Here is an 18,741-nt window from a genome sequence, read left to right as displayed (position 1 = left end):
GACAAATTAGTGCTGAGTTTTTAATTTGCTTTCTGGTTTTTGAGCCTTTCATATGCGCGTTTTCAAGTTTTTCTCTGCAACTATGAAGACTAGAACCTTTTTACCATGAGGTTTGCTGTTTGCCAACATGTGATTTTTTTTTTTCCCAATGTAGTAAATGTTGTGTGATACCTGTTAGGATCATATCCTTAGAGTTGTAGTGGAAACGTAACTAGAGCACATATACTATTACCTAGTATTTACTTGTTAAAATGGTAATTTCACAAGTACACTGCTACAACTTAAAATGTACTATTTGTAGTTTTACAAATTCTTATGATCCAGCATTGGACATTATTTTAACACCATACAATACGCATGGGCCAGCTGGCATTAATCAAGCCGTACACCATGATTTGTGCATTGCAGAAGCCCCTACACACCCCAATCAGGGATAGATGCCTCACTGTGGCAGTCATAACAGACAACAGAAAGATGGTTCCTGGCCCAAAGAACTTGCAATTCAAGCCCAGGATGAGATAAGTGGATATGTCGAGACAGAATAGTAAAATTAGCTGTAGTCTCTACTGCATCCTTTGTACCATTTTCAGCCATTTTCTTGCACTCTGTATGCTTTGGTACTTTAGGTCCACACATTTCTCTCTGATATTTACATTTTTTCCATCTTTAAATTATGATTCTCCATATCAACATAATATATTCATCTTTATCATCTTATGTTTACCGTTGTATGGTAATTACTGAAAATTTGAATATGTTCATTCAAAAGAAGCTTAGCTTTTTATTACAGTGTAACATTCCAAGGATCGGTCTCTTGGTTATTGGCTTATGCTTACTTCTAAATTAAAAATGAACACTAAAGAAGGAATCATACCTATTTTCATAAGGAAAAAACCCCAAGAATACTGTGTACATTTTGTTCCAAAACGGGATGAACTTTTCAAGCTGCCTTAATTCATCAATACACTATCAATGGCTTTGAAGTGGCTTGTAACAGATATAGATATAAAAAAGTGACTGTAAGACTCCTTTAAGGATGATCTATGCCGATTTTGATTTAACAAATGGCCTTTCCACTTTCACTGATCAGCTCTGTAAAGCCATATCTTTGTACACAACATGCAGCCATTTTTTGTTTTCAACTCTTTGTATTCAGAAAACCTTCAGCATACTGAGCTGTCTGCTTTTATGGATTTGAAAGAATAAATTGCCTTAAAAAGATTTTAGACCTCTAATTCAGCTTGCAAGCTACAAGTACAGAAAAGCCACAAATAGTAAGCTGGCTAATGCCTCTTTTTTGTTAATTAATATCATGGTAACCATGAATTCAGGCTGCTCGTTATCAAGGAATCATATTTTTAAAAAAGCACCACAACAAGTTCATACATTTTTGGTTCAATAATGTATACACCATAATTCATAGCAAAGTTCTAGTATACTACATTGTAGCAAAGGTAGTAAATTCAAGCCAGTGAAGCATTATATGGAAAGCAAATGGGAATCAAGTATGATACAGATCTGTTATCTAACACACCAAAACAAAAACGTTATTCTCTTTGAAGGAAAGGACGAGATCTGATGAGTAGGGAGAGGGAAAACCAGAAGAAATCAAAACAAGAACAGAACTTAGATTTGAAAGCAGTTTGCAACAGGATGCATCAGTCTCAGGAACTTACCTTGAGAAGGACAACAAAGATTTAATTCAGCGGGGTCTATGGAAAACATTTGAAAATTACTCTTCTTAAAAACAACACCTCCCCCCCCCAAAAAAGGACAAAAATTAAATTTGTTCCTAAGATAGGTAATATACAGAAGCTACCAATGTTTATGTACAGTTATGGTACAACTATTTGGTACCATAAATACATTTTCTAACATGAAAAAGTATCAGAGGGGTAGCTGTGTTAGTCTGGATCTGTAAAAAGTGACAGAGTGTCCTGTGGCACTTTAAAAGACGTATTGGAGCATAAGCTTTCATGGGTGAATACCCACTTCGTCAGATGCATGTAGTGGAAATTTCCAGAGGCAGGTATAAATATGCAGGCAAGAATCAGTCTAGAGATAACGAGGTTAGTTCAATAAGGAAGGATGAGGCCTTCTTCTAGCAGCTGAGGTGTGAACACCAAGAGAGGAGAAACTGCTTTTGTAGTTGGCTAGCCAGTCACAGTCTTTGTTTAATCCTGAGCTGATGGTGTCAAATTTGCAAATGAACTGAAGCTCAGCAATTTCTCTGAAGTCTGGTCCTGAAGTTTTTTTGCTGCAGGATGGCTACCTTTAAATCTGCTATTGTGTGTCCAGGGAGATTGAAGTGTTCTCCTACAGGTTTTTGTATATTGCCATTCCTAATATCTGACTTGTGTCCATTTATCCTTTTACGTAGGGACTGTCCAGTTTGGCCAATGTACATAGCAGAGAGGCATTGCTGGCACATGATGGCATATATTACATTGGTGGACGTGCAGGTGAATGAACTGGTGATGTTGTGGCTGATCTTTTAGGTCCTGTGATGGTGTTGCTGGTGTAGATATGTGGGCAGAGTTGGCATTGAGGTTTGTTGCATGGATTAGTTCCTGAGTTAGAGTGACTATGGTGCGGTGTGTGGTTGCTGGTGAGAATATGCTTAAGGTTGGTGGGTTGTCTGTGGGGGAGGACTGGCCTGCCTCCCAACGCCTGTGAAAGCGAGGGATCATTGTCCAGGATGGGTTGTAGATCACTGATGATGCTTTGGAAAGGTTTTAGCTGAGGACTGTAGATGATGGCCAGTGGAGTTCTGTTGGTTTCTTTCTAGGGCTTGTCTCACAGCAGGAGGCTTCTGGGTACATGTCTGGCCCTGTTGATCTGTTTCCTTATTTCCTCGTGCAGGTATTGTAGTTTTGAGAATGCTTGGTGAAGATCTTGTAGGTGTTGGTCTCTGTCTGAGGGGTTGGAGCAAATGTGGTTGTACCTCAGTGCTTGGCTGTAGACGATGGATCGTGTGGTGTGTCCGGGATGAAAGCTGGAGGCATGAAGGTAAGCATAGCGGTCGGTGGGTTTTCGGTATAGGGTGGTGTTTCATATTTTGGAAATCAGTGATTAAATATTGAGTTGTAAAGTATCTAAGATTTTGTCTAAGTTTTTTAGGAAGGTAGATGCCTCGCTCTGCTGTCACCCAGAAAGACTTCTGCGGCAAACTGCTTCAATACTTTGTCAGCCCCAGACTTCAAATCATTATGCCAAAAAGGCATTTCAAATCTGCGCCCAGAAGCATTACAGATCCAGATAAAATTTCTAGTCCAGAGGTTTTGATAAGCCTCTGAACTTTTGGATGCATAGCCAACCCAAACCTTTCATGTTTGCCTCTCACTAACTGGTATTGGCTAGAATGACTTTCATATAGATTGTGTGAGCTAGATTTTCCAGGTTGCAGTAGTTACATGGAAGTTCTGCTAATCTGTTTCTTGGTAATCTTTCTAATCCATTGTAGAGGAATGAGAATTCACACACTTACTTGCTCATCCTGATCACTGGAAGAGGACAATCAATGGGGCAGGAGCAAAAAAAAGTTAAAGAATATTGGGATCCAACTCTGATTTGCTGCCCGGATGTGGAACACCTCTTCCCTTATCCCTTCACAACTGTGATACATTTTATATTGTACCAGAGGGGTAGCCGTGTTAGTCTGTATCCACAAAAACAACGAGGAGTCCGGTGGCACCTTAAAGACTAACAGATTTATTTGGGCATAAGCTTTCGCGGGTAAAAAAACCACTTCTTCAGTCTATGCCCAAATAAATCTGTTAGTCTCTAAGGTGCCTCCGGACTCCTTGTTGTTTTTATAAAATGTACTGGAATCCATAGAGTACTAATATAATTACACTTTAAAGCATAAATAAGAATCTGATGAAGAAAGTGAAAGAGGAACATTAATCCAGATTGATAGATTTGAGCAGCAGACTATTACAGATCTAGCTATAAGATTTTAATTAACAAAAAGTATGAGATTATATATTTTATTTCCCCAAAATGATCAGATGTTTTATCTGATGAAACAGACATTTTCCATTCTGGAATTAGAAGCACAATTTAGGAAAATAAATATTTGCAACCAAGTGTCAGATCTCCACTTGAGTGATTACAGCCTGATCTTTCTGAACATTCAGCTTTGCAGGAAGACTCTAGACAATCTCTCATTTGTATGCTTAGGACACTTAAAAGCTAAATTGATTTATCATTTTTAAAAGGAAAACAAAGTTGTCAAATCAAAATGTCTGCACTATTTACTTCTCAAAAGAGATACTAATACATACCAAATGTAGTTTTTGTCCTAAAAGAAGCAGTGACAGGTATGTCTTCAAAAATGCACACACTTTTATACGTGAAACTGTCAAAAATCCTACATTTTCATATTCCTTTAAAGCAGTTAAATATTTTCAGCAAGTTGACTTGTCAACTGACATCAGCAAGCCAATTGTTGCTTTGCATCCATTTTACATTTAAATTCATAGATTAACTCTCCTTGCAAGGGGAAAAGAGCCTTTGGAAAAAGCCTACCACAAAGTAGCTTTTCATCACTCTATTTCAATATGCCGAATGCCACATTCCTTCAACTTTTGTATTGTATTAGACTTGAGATTCCAGTCTCAAGAAACCTAGTTGTGTTCAGCCATGCAGTTTAATCTTTAGAATATATTATTTTTTTTAAACCAGATTTAAAGCCTATATTTCATCTTTAAAAGAAGTAAATATAGTACAGATAATTATTGGAATCTCCTTGTTTACCTGCTTTTGACAAGGAAGACTGAACACAATGCTTGGCCCTATTAACCGATAACTTGCTAATTTTCTAGTGTCTTCCAATAGTTTGACAATATACATTTCAGGGAATAAGCTTAAATGAATGCATTGCTTTGGAGCCTTTACTTTTGGCACATTTTAATCATTACAGAAACACTTAGATTGTATTGATATTGATGTTAAAATTGTAAGTGGCTTTGTGTATTTAAGATTACATTTTTCATAAATATATTAGCAATGAAATCAAAGTGCTCATAATCCTTTTGGAAAGTCAGAAATTAATTAAAAATAGTTATACATTATTGGGAACATTATGTTGTAATTATTTCAGTGCATGAGGTGCACATGAGATTTCACAGAAATGTTGACAGTCCCCTGTTGGATTGTAAACTGTTCAAACATGTTCTCAGAATATCATAGCGTTTTCTAATTCTATTGTAAGTAAATAGCTACCTCACATGTTGGTCCAAGTTCTTTTAAAAAAAAAAAAAAGTCATACTGTTACATTTATAGTACAGAAGTATGTAAAACAAGTCAAGAAGGAAAACATTTCAGAAAGACTATCCTCAGAAAGTTGATATTACCATCCCCTGATCAGGAAAAAAAACATTCTTGATTATAAAAAACAAAACAAAACCTTAAATTGGAGACTAAAAATTAACCTTTGCTAACCCATATCAAGAGATTACAAACATCACTTAACCTTTCACTCATTTTACGTTTTAGCATCCTGATCTATTATTTGTTCTGCACAGCCAATCCCTCCTCTTTTGGCCTAAGCAACTGATTGAATGAAGAAGCTATTACTTACTGACAGCCCACCTAGTCAAAGGCCACACAAAACCAGGATTATGAGATTATAGGATGTTAGCAAAGAGCATTAAAAAACACATAACAAAAGAACATAAAAAAGGAACCTTGCTACTTTCTACACTTTATTATTAGTGTTTTAGATACTGCGTGGTAAAGTTCATTTTTCTTTTGATAATAAAAAAAATTGAGCAAAACTTGAACTCTAAGTAGGATTCAAATCAATATAGTAACCATCAGGGGGTATGAACTGGACAAAGAAGTGCTAAATCAAGACAAGTCTCAGTTTCATTTTACATAGCTCATTCATGGAGCAATAGAGGAAAGTACTAAAATATACAGAAGTGTATGAAAATTTTACTGTGGGTAGAATGTCCCAACTAGCATTAGACACAAAAACCTGGGCATGTGACTAGTTCAGTTGCCGTGATGCAATGTGACCACAAACAGACATACAATGTAGCTTTTGAAATAGAGAAGGACTGAGACACTCAAGACTGGTCCTTAGGCTATTGCACAAAGAGCACTCAATTGCAGGAGGTGCTGAACATATGTAATTAGACATGATCCCAGCTATGAACAGCTTACAATTAAAAATGACACAGAATATATGGCAGGAAGAGGTCAAATCTGTACATATGTTTACTTTTTGGCTATGTATTTGTACAAGACTGTCCCCAACTGTCACAAAACCTTTTGCCTAGCTATTAAACACTAACCAATACCAAAGAACATGTGGGGCTGTCCAGAAGCTACAGAATGGGAAAAGGTGATGGCCACACTGGGGGAAGTATTTTTGAATAAGCTACATATTTAATACCTCTCTCCTATTCCCAACATAAGGCCTATGTAAATTGAGGTTACATTTCCATCATCAGTCAGGGCTGATGTCATTAAGCACTTTAGCCACATCTGACGACAATTTTTTTTTATTATTAAAATCTACCACTTTATTCCAGACCTGTCTTTAAATTCAAATTAAAATGTTGGCCTCTATTACATCTCCCTATGGATATCTAATCAGCAAATCAATCTCAACATGACTAAAACAGAGCTCTTAATCTTTCCTCCAACCCATCTCCTTTTCAGTTATTTTGGACAACAGCACCATCCTGTCTGTCATTCAGGCCCACAACCTGAGAGTCATCTTCAACTTATAGTCTAGAAATGAGAGAGATCTATCTAAACATTGCAGATTCTTTCTGTACAACATCTAAGATACATCATTTTCTATCCATCCACACAGCAAAAATTCATCCAGGCTCTAGTCTTGCATCTCGATTACTAGAGTATCACTACAATACTCTGGCCTTGATACATGCAGTCTTGCCCTCTCACATCCATTCAGAATGCTGCTGCAACCATAATTCTCCTAGTCCAGCGGTTCTCAAACTGTAGGCCAGGACCTCAAAGTGGGTCGCAGTCCTGTTTTAATGGGGTCGCCAGGGCTGGCGTTAGACTTGTTGGGCCCCGGGGCCAAAGCCCAAGCCCCTTTCCCAGGGCTGAAGCCGAAGCCCAAGGGCTTCAGCCCCGGTGGCGAGGCTCAGGTTACAGGCCTCCCACCTAGGAGGTCAGCTTTGTACCCTCTCCCCAGAGCAGCAGAGCTCAGACTTTGGTTCCCCCCTCCTGGGGTCGTGTAGTAATTTTCGTTGTCAGAAAGGGATCACGGTGCAATGAAGTTTGAGAACCCTGTCCTAGCCTATTGGTTTGACCATGTCACCCCTTTCTTTAATACAATAGAGAAGTGGGAGCCAGTGGAGAGATTCAAACTTAAGCTACTTGTCTCCACTTACAAGGCCCTTCACCTTGCATTCACTACTGACATGTCGATTCATGCCTCCCATCGACCAACGATGTCAGCCTCCACAGCCTACTTGTTAATTTCTGAGCATGCACCTTTCTACTTTTTCCCAAAGCTTCAAAGGCCAGAAGGAACTACTGTGATCATCTAGTCCAGTGGTCCCCAACCTTTTTTGTCTGGCGGGCGCCAGACGACGAGCCACAGAGGACCGTGGCAGCGGACGAGCATCCACCGAAATTCTGCCGACAAGTAGCATCATTCAGAGGTGTCGCCGCTGAAATACCACCGAAAATCAGCGGCATTTCGGTGGCGATGTCTCTGGATGACGCAGCTTGTCGGCAGCATTTCGGCGGATGCTTGTCCGCTGGCCAGTACTCAGATGCCATGACGCCCGTGGGCACCGCGTTGGGGACCCCTGATCTAGTCTGACTTCCTGTATAACACAGGCCAGACAACTGCCCCAAAATGATTCTTAGAGCATATCTTTCAGGAAAATTTACAATCTTGATTTAAAAATTGCCAGGGACAGAGAATCCACCATGACCCTTAGTAAACTGTAATAATCCTCACTGTTAAAAATGTATGCCTTACTTCCAGCCTGAATTTGTCTAGCTTCAACTTTCAGCTGTTGGATCTTGTTGTGCCTTTGTCTGCTAATTTGAAAAGCCCATTATCAAATATTTGTTCCCTGTGTAGGTATTTAGACTGTAATCAAGTCATTCCTTAACCTTCTCTTTGTTAAGCTAAATAGACTGAGTACCTTGAATCTATCACTATAAGGCAGTTTTCTAATCCTTTAATCATTCTTGCGGTTCTTCTCGGAACCCTCTCCAATTCATCAGCCATCTCCTTGAACTGGACACAACTGGACACATGACTCCAGCAGTGATCTGACCAATACCAAATACAGAGGTAAATAACCTCTCTACTCCCCTAGTCGAGATTCCTGTTTATCCATCCAAAGACTATGGTAGCCCTGGCCACAGTGTCACACTGGAAGCTCATGTTCAGCTGATTATCCACCATGAACCCCCAAATCTTTTGTAGAGTCCTTACTTCTCAGGCTAGAGTCCACCATCCTGCAAGTATGGCCTACATTCTTTTGTTCCTAGATACATACATTCACATTATATTGTATGCTTGTGCCCAGCTTACCAAGCGATCCTGATCACACTATATCACTGAGCTGTCCTCTTCATTATTTATCACTCCTCCAATTTTTATGTCATCTGCAAACTTGATCAGTGATTATTTTGTTTTCTTCCGGGTCATCAATAAAAATGTTAAATAGTGTAGGGCCAAGAACCCTGCAGGACCCCACTATAAACACAACTGCTCCATAATCATTCCCCATTTATAATTACATTTTGAGATTTATCAGCTAAACAACTTTTAATCAATTTACGGTCTGCCATGTTAATTTTATATTGTTCTAGTTTTTTTAATCAAAGTGTTGTGCAATACGTAACATTTCTTACAGAAGTTTAAATATATTACAGCAACACTATTACCTTTATCAACCAAACTTGTAATCTCATAAAAAAATATATATATCATGATAGTTTGACAAGATCTATTTACCATTTACCCATGTTGATTAGCATTAATTATATTACCCTCCTTTTAATTCTGATTCTCACACTTGAGAGAAGTTCCCTGTAACTATCCCCCTTCAGACTCAACCTTAAAACTCTCTTTTGCATGATGCTGACAAAACACTGACAACAGTCAGACCACAGATGTGCTGAGACCTCTGCCTATCATGTAACCAATATTGTCTCATTGCTTCCTTGTACTCACCCGCATCTTTGTCTGTAGCCATCTGTTGTCTCCTGTCTTATAATTAATGATAAGATTTGGGCACGGATTTCCTGACTATCAGATCTCTGAGACTTCTTCGGCTTCAGCCCCCCGTGGAGGGGCTCGGACTTTGTCTCCAGCCCCCGTGACCATACTCTGATTCTGTACGTTTTTACCATGACTGCTCTGTGAATTTTGCATAATTTTACCTTGACAAAAATCATATCCAGTTATAATAGATTGTAAGCTCTTTGGAGCAAGGAATGTCTTTTTGCATGGTGTTTGTGCAGTACCTAGTACAATGGAGTCCTGGTCCATGACTAGAGATCCTAAGCACTACAGTAACAAATTGCTATTACTAATAATGATTTGACATTATTAAACAACTGTCCAGGAATGCAAGAAATTGCTTCACTACAATGCTCGGTTCATATCACTATCTCCAATGTAAAGAAAGGATTTGTGTGAACGTTTAGCACTCCCTGTAAACTACCCCTTCAAAAGTGCCCTTTATCTGTAGCTACTTCAGCAAACAAAATTAGAAATAGCTTTTCATAAAACCATAGGCTTATGAATTCAGCTGAGAACACAGGGAGATTGAAATATAAAGAAAAGGAAAATTTGGACTGTATACCAACTAACACCACCACCACGATAGAGAAACTCCAGACCAATCAAGCATCCAAGTTGAGAACCCTTGCCATAACTGCCTTTTAAGGTACACCTTTTGGAGATCACATACTTTAACACTCAAGAATCATGGCTAAGAGAGTGTATTACAGAATGCAGGACTTAAAACAAAAAAAAGAGATGAATAACTGACACCTGTATTTAGACCCTTACCTCCCAGAAAGCATAATTCCTGTTAGGTGGCCATCCGCAATGCAGAAATTCATTTTCTAACTGGCAGAGAAAGCCAATCAGAATAATTTAGCATCACTCTCTATTCTGAACTCTGTCGGCAACTTCATTTCAGTCAATCCTTCCAAAGCTACTAACTGACTGATTCAAGAAACATCAATACCTACTCCGCACTAAGAAATGGACCCTCTGTTGTTAATTGGCATCAGCAATGGAAGTAGAGGATCCCCCTACCGGCCCTCACTAGTGGAAGAAAAAACGGGCAAACCATTTGCACACATTACAGTAATCCCAAACAAGTGGAACAAGATGCCTAGAACAGAGTGTGTGTGTGTAACAGGTGTTACAAATAATTCATCCCTCTGTGCACTAGAAGTCAAACTTTTGTCACATCCAGGAGAGGTGGTGGCACACACACACATAGCTGGAAGGATTCATTATCAAAAGAACAATTTCATAGAGTAGGAGTACCTCAACACTTCCATCAGAACTGTAACTACAACCCTAACACACTGAAGCCTACTTAAACTACTTTAAAACTGTTTCTCAATGTTTACACACTGTGCATAGTTATCTGCATAGTTAAAAATTGTCTCCAGGCTCTTAAAAATAGACTAGAATCCTTAAAATAAGAATACATTTTCCAGGCTTTTTGCAGCAATTTATTACTTAGATTATTTGGTTTACTGATTTTAGTCACTGGGGAGGAATCAGTTTAAGCATGGCTTTTGAGCCTACAGATAATACTACTTGGCTGTAAAAAACAAAAACAAAAAACCAAGAAGAATACTGTATCTCCCTAGAAATACAGATAAAATAGAGGTTGGGAGAGATTAATACCAAACTATCCTGGAATGCAAGTTATCTGGCTATATATTCTTTAAACTAACTGCATGTAACTCTTACTATATAGTGAGCTCAATTTGACTTAACTGTGTACGACTCCCAATTCAGTCTGGTAGAATACTACTTAAAAGCCAGGGCATGCAAACAAGATGACTAAAATAATATATATTGAACTTAAAATAATCTATTTGCAACTTGAGCTACATAATAACACTGTTACTTGCCCAGAGTCTTTTTAGTAGCTTAAACAAAGTTTCCCCTTCCTAGGAGTCTGCCTTCAGATTCTGGTCATAACATTGACTTGTCCTATCTGTGGTAACCACCAATGGCTCCTCCAAATTGGAGCCTTAGATCCAACAATTGCTAGATAGGAAGCACTGTGTAAATGGCCTCAGAACCTTTGCCTGGCCATCTGGCAACTCCATGGAAGGACAAAGGAGGACAAAAGGGAAAACAGCTGCCTGTGAGGTAGAGGGACATCCCTTCAGGTTCTCTCCAATGTTCTGCAGATCCTAAACAGCTGAGATGTATGCTAATCAACTCAGCCTAGAACTGCTGTATGCCAGATAGATACCTGAGTGACAAAGGCTGGAGTCGAAAGTTCTTGAGAAGCCGAGTGAAGAGAAGTCTCCAAGGGAATCCCACAGCACTGAACTTCACAAACACAGGTTTCAGTATTTTTCAGTCAGCCACCTTCTGAAAGTAGTCATGTGATACTTCCCCATTTTTTCATGCGTTTTATTTTTAATGCAAAAGTAATCTCAGTTTAGAGAACTGCATCCATGTAACCCTTGCACAGTTTTAACAAAACAGATGAAGGAAAAAACCTTCTAAAGGCATTATCAGTTACTTTAGTAAACAAAATACTGAATTCAAATGTCTGTCCTAAAATCATACCTTTCAGATACAAATAAGGCAGAATTAAAATGATTAATTGCCATGTGCACTGAGGCAAAAAGAGCTTAGCACAATCTCTGCATTGCCTTAAATATGATAGCAACTTCAACACCTTAGATTCAGATTTTGAACAATGACTACACACAACTTATCTAAAGTAGTCCTACTATGTCTGAGTCCAGTGTCTGCTTTAATAGCTGGAACAGTGTTAGGTTCCTTTATTTGTCTAGTTTGATCAGAATTACTAAATATCAAGTTAAGAATCCTTTTCAACTTCATTTCTAAGAGATAAAAGGCACGCATAATAAGCATTTATGGGAAGCAAACTAATTGCAAAAGAAATCATGTGCTCATATTTCTTCAAATGTGGGAAGCAGAACTTCTCTTTACTCTTTGATTTGAAGTTCCTGAATCAGGAAAATATATAGTAAATTAATGCGTCCATTCTTTAGAAGAGGTGCAGAAGTAGTTGAAAATCTGAAGCAATTCCTTTGCTCCTTGTACATTCCCCAAACCCCAATTCCCATTTAGAACATTAATGCTAAGTGATACAAGAGGAACAGTTAGACAATGAAGTTTGAGTGTGCGTTTTATCTGTTCATTTGATGCCATAGAAGTTGTGTCATTTTAAAGTATGCTTATAATCAAAATGCTTATGTGAACAAGGAACCTTCTAACTCAATGTATCTGGTCCTAAGAGTCAACTGAGTCATGATCAAGTTACTTTATTGTGGGGGAGAGGGGCTTGGCAGGAAGACAATCAAGCTTTTTATTGTTTCCAGGATCACATGCACAACACTGATATTTATTTCAGCAACAAAGAATCCTGTGGCACCTTATAGACTAACAGACGTTAGTCTGTTAGTCTATAAGGTGCCACAGGATTCTTTGTTGCTTTTACAGATCCAGACTAACACGGCTACCCCTCTGATATTTATTTCAGTTTCTGACATCACTTTTAGAAATGCTGCTATAAAATGCAAGAGTACATTCATTCTAATTAAATTATTATATAGAGAGATTAACAGCATTCATTTGCTATAGATGAACTATTGTTAATATAAAGGCAGAAGAGCCACATTTCTAAAACTAGGAAACATGGAGACCTTTTCCACTTCTGAACACAAACAAATTCTGACAACAAAGGTGGGAACTTCAAAAGTACTTCGCGTTGGCCTAACTGCTCCCACTGAAGTTAGTGGGAGTTTTATCATTGACTTCACTGGGTAGAGAGTTGAGCAATGGCGAGTGTTTTTGAACCCCCAGTCTTAAGGCTTTTACTAAACCACACTGTATTACACACATCAACATCCAGGACTGGATTAACTGTAGGTCTTAGTCTACACTACATGGTTAGGTTGATGCAAGGCAGCTTACAGACTAGTTGTGCATCAACCTGACTCCTGCTAATTTAAGTGCCTTTAAGAACAAGCTATCAAAATGTAATAAAAACTATGTATAAAAAGATTCCAGAGGACTCATTACAGTGTTTTGTGCTGAGATCAAAACAACACTAAAATAATTCATGGACAAGTTTTCAAAACCATGGTCATCTTGGGCACGTAATGAATGCTTCAATATCATGCTTGTGAAATTTGCACAGGTATATGCATATATATCCAAAGCTAGGATCACACAGAAGTGTGTGTACTTGAAAATTTGACCCTTGTTTTCGCTATAAAATTTAATATGTTGAAGTGTGTCATTTAAGATTTTTAAATAATTTTCTTAAGACAAGGCTATTGAAATTTAGGTGATATGCAAAGACAAAGGATTGCATTCTTCTGCACTTCTGAATGATCTATGACAGGGGTCCCCAACGCGGTGCCTGTGGGTGCCATGCGTCTGCCAGGGCATCTAAGTGCACCCGCACACTGGTTGGCGGACGAGCATCCGCGGAAATGATGCCGAGAAGCTGCGTCATCCAGAGGCATCGCCACCGAAATGCTGCCGATTTTTGGCGGTATTTCGGTGGTGACACCTCTGGATGACGCTACTTGTTGGTGGCGTTTCGGCGGCGACACCTATTGATGTTGCCACTTGTCGGCAGAATTTCGGCGGATGCTTGTCCGCCGCCATGGTCCTCCGTGGCTCGTCATCTGGCGCCCACCAGACAAAAAAGGTTGGGGGACCACTGATCTGACAAGGCCTGAACAATTTGCTTCCGCCCACAAATTTCCTTCTGCTCCTTTTTATTTTATAAATATCATAATTATCAAATCTAGCATTCTTAACTTTTACTGGAGGATTCTTAGAAGGATCCAAGAGCTGGAAAGGGAGTTCTCAAGCCTCAACTCATGAGGTGGGGATGCTTGAATATTTAACAAATCGCTTCCCCCAACTGTTTGTCAGCGTTTTTCAGTTAAAAAAAAAACAATGCAAAAAACAATTTGACTAAAAATCCTTGCCCACTCAGCTGATCAGGTTTCAATTGTTTAACCTCTTTTGATGTTGGTCCCACTAGCTGTTCATTCCTCTAGCAACTACAGGAAAGTAAAGAACTACTATTTTTAACAGAATAGAGAGGAATTTTAATAAGTAATATTTAAAGTCTTCTCTGTACATCATGAAGTATATATAAATAAAATTATCTAGCCATCAATTTCCCCCTTTTTGCAAGTCATCTTTAAGTGCAGCAAGTGTAATGTAACTTCTCTAAAAGTGCATACTGGTATTTTCTTAATTAAAATATTTTAAGTAGGGCTGTCGATTAATCGCCGTTAACTCACACAATTAACAAAAAATTAATTGTGATTAATCGCACTGTTAAACAATAGACTACCAGCTGAAATTTATTAAATATTTTGGATGTTTTCCTACATTTTTATATATAATGTATTCTGTGTTATAATTGAAACCAAAGTGTATATTATTCTTGATTACAAATATTTGCACTGTGAAAGATAAACTGAAGAAATACTATTTTTCAATTCACCTCATACAAGTACTGTAGTGCAATCTCTGTGTAGCGAAAGTGCAACTTACAAATTTAGATTTTTTTTGGTTACATAACTGCACTCAAACACAAAATGTAAAACCTCAGAGCCTACAGATCCTCTCAGTCCTACTTCTTGTTCAGTCAATCGCTAAGACAAATAAGTTTGTTTACATTTACAAGAGATAATGCTGCCCTCTTCTTATTTACATCAACAGAAAGTGAGAACAGGCATTTGCATGGCACTTTTTTAGCTGGCATTGCAAGGTATTTACATGCCAGATATGCTAAACATTCAAAGTATGCCCTTTCATGCTTTGGCCACCATTCCAGATGACATGCTTATGACGCTCATTAAAATAATAATGTGTTAATTAAATTTGTGACTGAACTCTTGGGGGAGAATTTTATGTCCCCTGCTCTGTTTTACCCACATTCTGCCATATATTTAATGTTATAGCAGTCTCGGATGATGACCCAGCACATGTTCATTTTAAGAACACATTCACTGCAGATTTGACAAAACGCAAAGATGGTAGCAATGTGAGAATTCGAAAGATAGCTTAAGCACTCAACCCAAGGTTTAAGAATCTGAAGTGTCTTCCAACATCTGAAAGGGACGAGGTGCAGAGCATGCTTTCAAAAGTCTTAAAAGAGCAACACTCCAATGGGGAACTACCAAACCTGAACAACCAAAAAAGAAAATCAACCTTCTGCTGGTGGCATCTGACTCAGATATCGAAAATGAACATGCATCGGTCCACATTGCTTTGAATTGTTATTGATCAGAACCCGTCATCAGCATGGACGTATGTCTGCTGGAATGGTGTTTGAAGTATGAAGGGACATATGAATCTTTAGTGTATCTGGCACGTAAATATCTTGTGACACTAGCTACATGAGAAGGCCTGTTTTCATTTTCAGGTGACACTGTAAACAAGAAGTGGGCAGCATTATCTCCTGCAAACATAAACAAACTTGTTTGCCTGAGTGATTGGCTGAACAAGAAGTAAGACTGAGTGAACTTGCAGACTCTAAAGTTTTACATTGTTTTGTTTTTGAATGTATTTATTTTCTGTACATAATTTTACATTTGTAAGTTCAACTTTCATGATAAAGAGATTGCATTACAGTACTTGTATTTGGTGAATTGAAAAATACTGTTTTTTTTTTTTACAGTGCAAATACTTGTAATCAAAAATATAAAATGAGCACTGTACACTTTGTATTTTGTGTTCTAATTGAAATAAATATATTTGAAAATGTCGAAAACATCCAAAAATATTTAAATAAATGGTGTTCTATTATTGTTTAACAGTGTGATTAATTGCACGATTAATTTTTTTTACTCGCTTGACAGCCCTAGTTTTAAGTTGTTCTTAAAGGTGGATATGTAAATTATTTTAAGTCAACAAAACTGAAGTTTCCTATAAATGTTTATTTTACACTTTGAACATCCACATGTGCTCAAAATACACACCCCTACTGACTGCTGATCTTAGACTATAGCAACAAGTGAATATTTGTTCTGAAGGAATGCAGACTATGTGGCTGGGGGAGGGGAAGTATTATCAACCACAACCCAGTTTGCTAACCAAAGGGTCCATTTGGTTGTTATTTAACTTTAAAACTAACAACAAGCTAATTGAAAGAGTAGTATTTAATATCCATCATTAACAATATGCATTAGATACTCTGCACCAACTGTAAAGACCCAGAAAACAACTTTGCTAGAAGTGAACTTCACAATTTCTTTTGTTTACTGAGTAAGATACAGCAGTATAATTTTTCCATGCATGTGATATTTTATAGTTAAGATAAAGAGTTCTGCAATGAGCTAGCAACATTAATATGGCAATTATTTCCTGCCTAGTTAAAGTCTTGGTTGCAAGATTATTATTTTTTTAAATACACTTATTCTTGAAACCCATCCCCATCTTCACCTATTTTTGACAGTCCCATACCATTCTCTCTTTGGCAGCCATTTAGAAATCTATACATATGGAACACAACATACCATAAGGTGAAGTTAAAATTGCAGGCACATCAGTGGTTTGACGGTATATTACCTTTCAAGAACTTTATTGTTAATAAAAATCCAAAAGTTAAAAATCCAGAAAATGTAAAGTTAGCAAGTTCTATGCCTGTGTATGTTTAAGTGGTCTTAAGGTCTGCTACCCAACAGAGGAACAAGGAACTCTGCTTCTCTCCAGCAGATCTTAGGAGCCTGGTGAGCGCAGGGTATCTATTTGGTCTGATGGCTACAAAGACTCCTATTAACCACCTTGTAAAGGAGAGTTCTGATGGTGCAGATCCGAAATCTGCAGAAAGAGCCTTACTCTCATGAATCTCTATAAGGTTCTAATGTCTGATTACCCAAGAGTCTGCAAGAAATGGCAAGCAGGATGCTTGGGAGTCAGAACTACGGGTACTTTGCAGGGAAGGGGTGGCAGAGCACCAAGAGGGATATTAAAGTCTTACCTCACATTCACCACCCCAGTTTTAAGCTAACATGAGCTCAACTATTAGGTACAGTACTGGTACTGCAGACCCCAGAATCACTGCAGGCCAGATGGTCACTCATACATAAGGCTGTTTTAGTCATGGGTATTTTTAGTAAAAGTCATGGACAGTAAACAAAAATTCACAGCCCATGACTTGTCCATGACTTTTACTAAAAATACTCCTGACTAAAACTGGGGTGGGGTGGGTGCCACAGGTGCTGGGAGGGGAGGAGCAGCCCAGTGAAGCAGCGCGGGTGCTGAGGAAAGGGATTGGTGGGACTGGGTCAGGCTCCTTACCCAGCTTCTGGGAAGCAGCAGCCCCAGCTCCCTAGAGCTCCACATGCTGCCTCTGCTCCGCCCCGGCCCTGGTTCTGCAGTTCATGTTGGCTGGAAACCATGGCCAATGGGAGCTGCAAGGGCAGTGCTTGGCTGCAGGTGGACACAGCATGTGGAGCTAGGGGACCTGAGGGAGAGGAGCCCCTCCCCCCCCAAGTTAAGCAGCGACCCCAACCCCCAGCCTTCCCATACCCAAACTCCTGCTGCAGGGAAGTGTGGGGGGGGGGGAGGGGGAGGAGGCATGAGACTGCCCCAGCAGCAGCCAGTGTGACTGACCTTGGGATTGTCCGAGCTGCTCAGGTGGCTCCTGGGCCAGCTGCATGGGGCTGCTGCAGATATCACGGAATCTGTGACTTCTGTGACAAACATGGAGCTTTACTCGTACACAAATGCAGTCAGATGCATTTAAATCTACAGTTAGTCCATTATGGATTAGGTTTGGGCAGCAGCTATGGAATATAAAAGGCATCTGAAGCACCATGTTTCAACCTCAAATTAGTTTTTGGTATAGCTATAAAACCATCAGAGAAATGAGACAAACTAATTATCCTAGAAGTGATAACACTACTAAATACTGCTGTAGTTCAGTTTGTCTACACTGCAGTCAAAGACACATGACATGGCTGTGGCTGGCACAAGTCAGCTATCTTGGGGCTTGGGCTGTGGGGCTATAGAATTGCAGTGTAGAAATTTAGGCTTGGGCTGGAGACTGGGTTCTGAGTCCCAGCGAAGAGGTAGGGCCTCAGAGCCAGGCTCCAGCTGAGCCCGACTGCCTACACTGCTATTTTTAGTCCCACAACCCAAGCACCATAAGCACGAGCCAGCTGACTTGGGCTCTGAGACTCAGTGCTGTGGGGTTTTTGTTGCAAAGTAGACATACCCCAAGTTGCCAACGTCCTGAAATTCTGCAGTTGTTGTAAGAGGATTCAACCATTTAATGGTAGATGTTTGTTTATTTTTCCCCTTTGTTCAGTGCTATCTGTCACGGCAGAATCAATTTGCCATTCTTTACCTGAATTGTTTTGACCTTTCTCCAAGATACATGAAGGTTACTTAGTGAGCAAATTAACTGTTTAGGTATATGACATTATTTTATGCTCCTGTGGCCATTGTTAAAGATAGATGCTCTGTAATAAAGTAATGATTTGCTTTCTGTACTTCCATAAAATTAAATTCAT

At 39.0% G+C, this 18,741-nt stretch overlaps 1 protein-coding gene across 3 annotated transcripts in view; it reads right to left on the bottom strand.

Moving 5' to 3' along the window:
• The window catches only part of ARHGAP29 (Rho GTPase activating protein 29), an 81,134-nt gene that overhangs the window by 48,100 nt on the left and 14,293 nt on the right, over positions 1–18,741 (bottom strand). The gene's annotated exons all lie outside the window — the stretch shown is intronic.

Source organism: Mauremys reevesii, linkage group 8 (assembly GCF_016161935.1).
Source record: "Mauremys reevesii isolate NIE-2019 linkage group 8, ASM1616193v1, whole genome shotgun sequence".
In the NCBI taxonomy this organism is placed as follows: Eukaryota; Metazoa; Chordata; order Testudines; family Geoemydidae; genus Mauremys; species Mauremys reevesii.
Note: the sequence above shows the minus strand (reverse complement) of the source record. Positions and strands in the feature narration are given on the sequence as shown.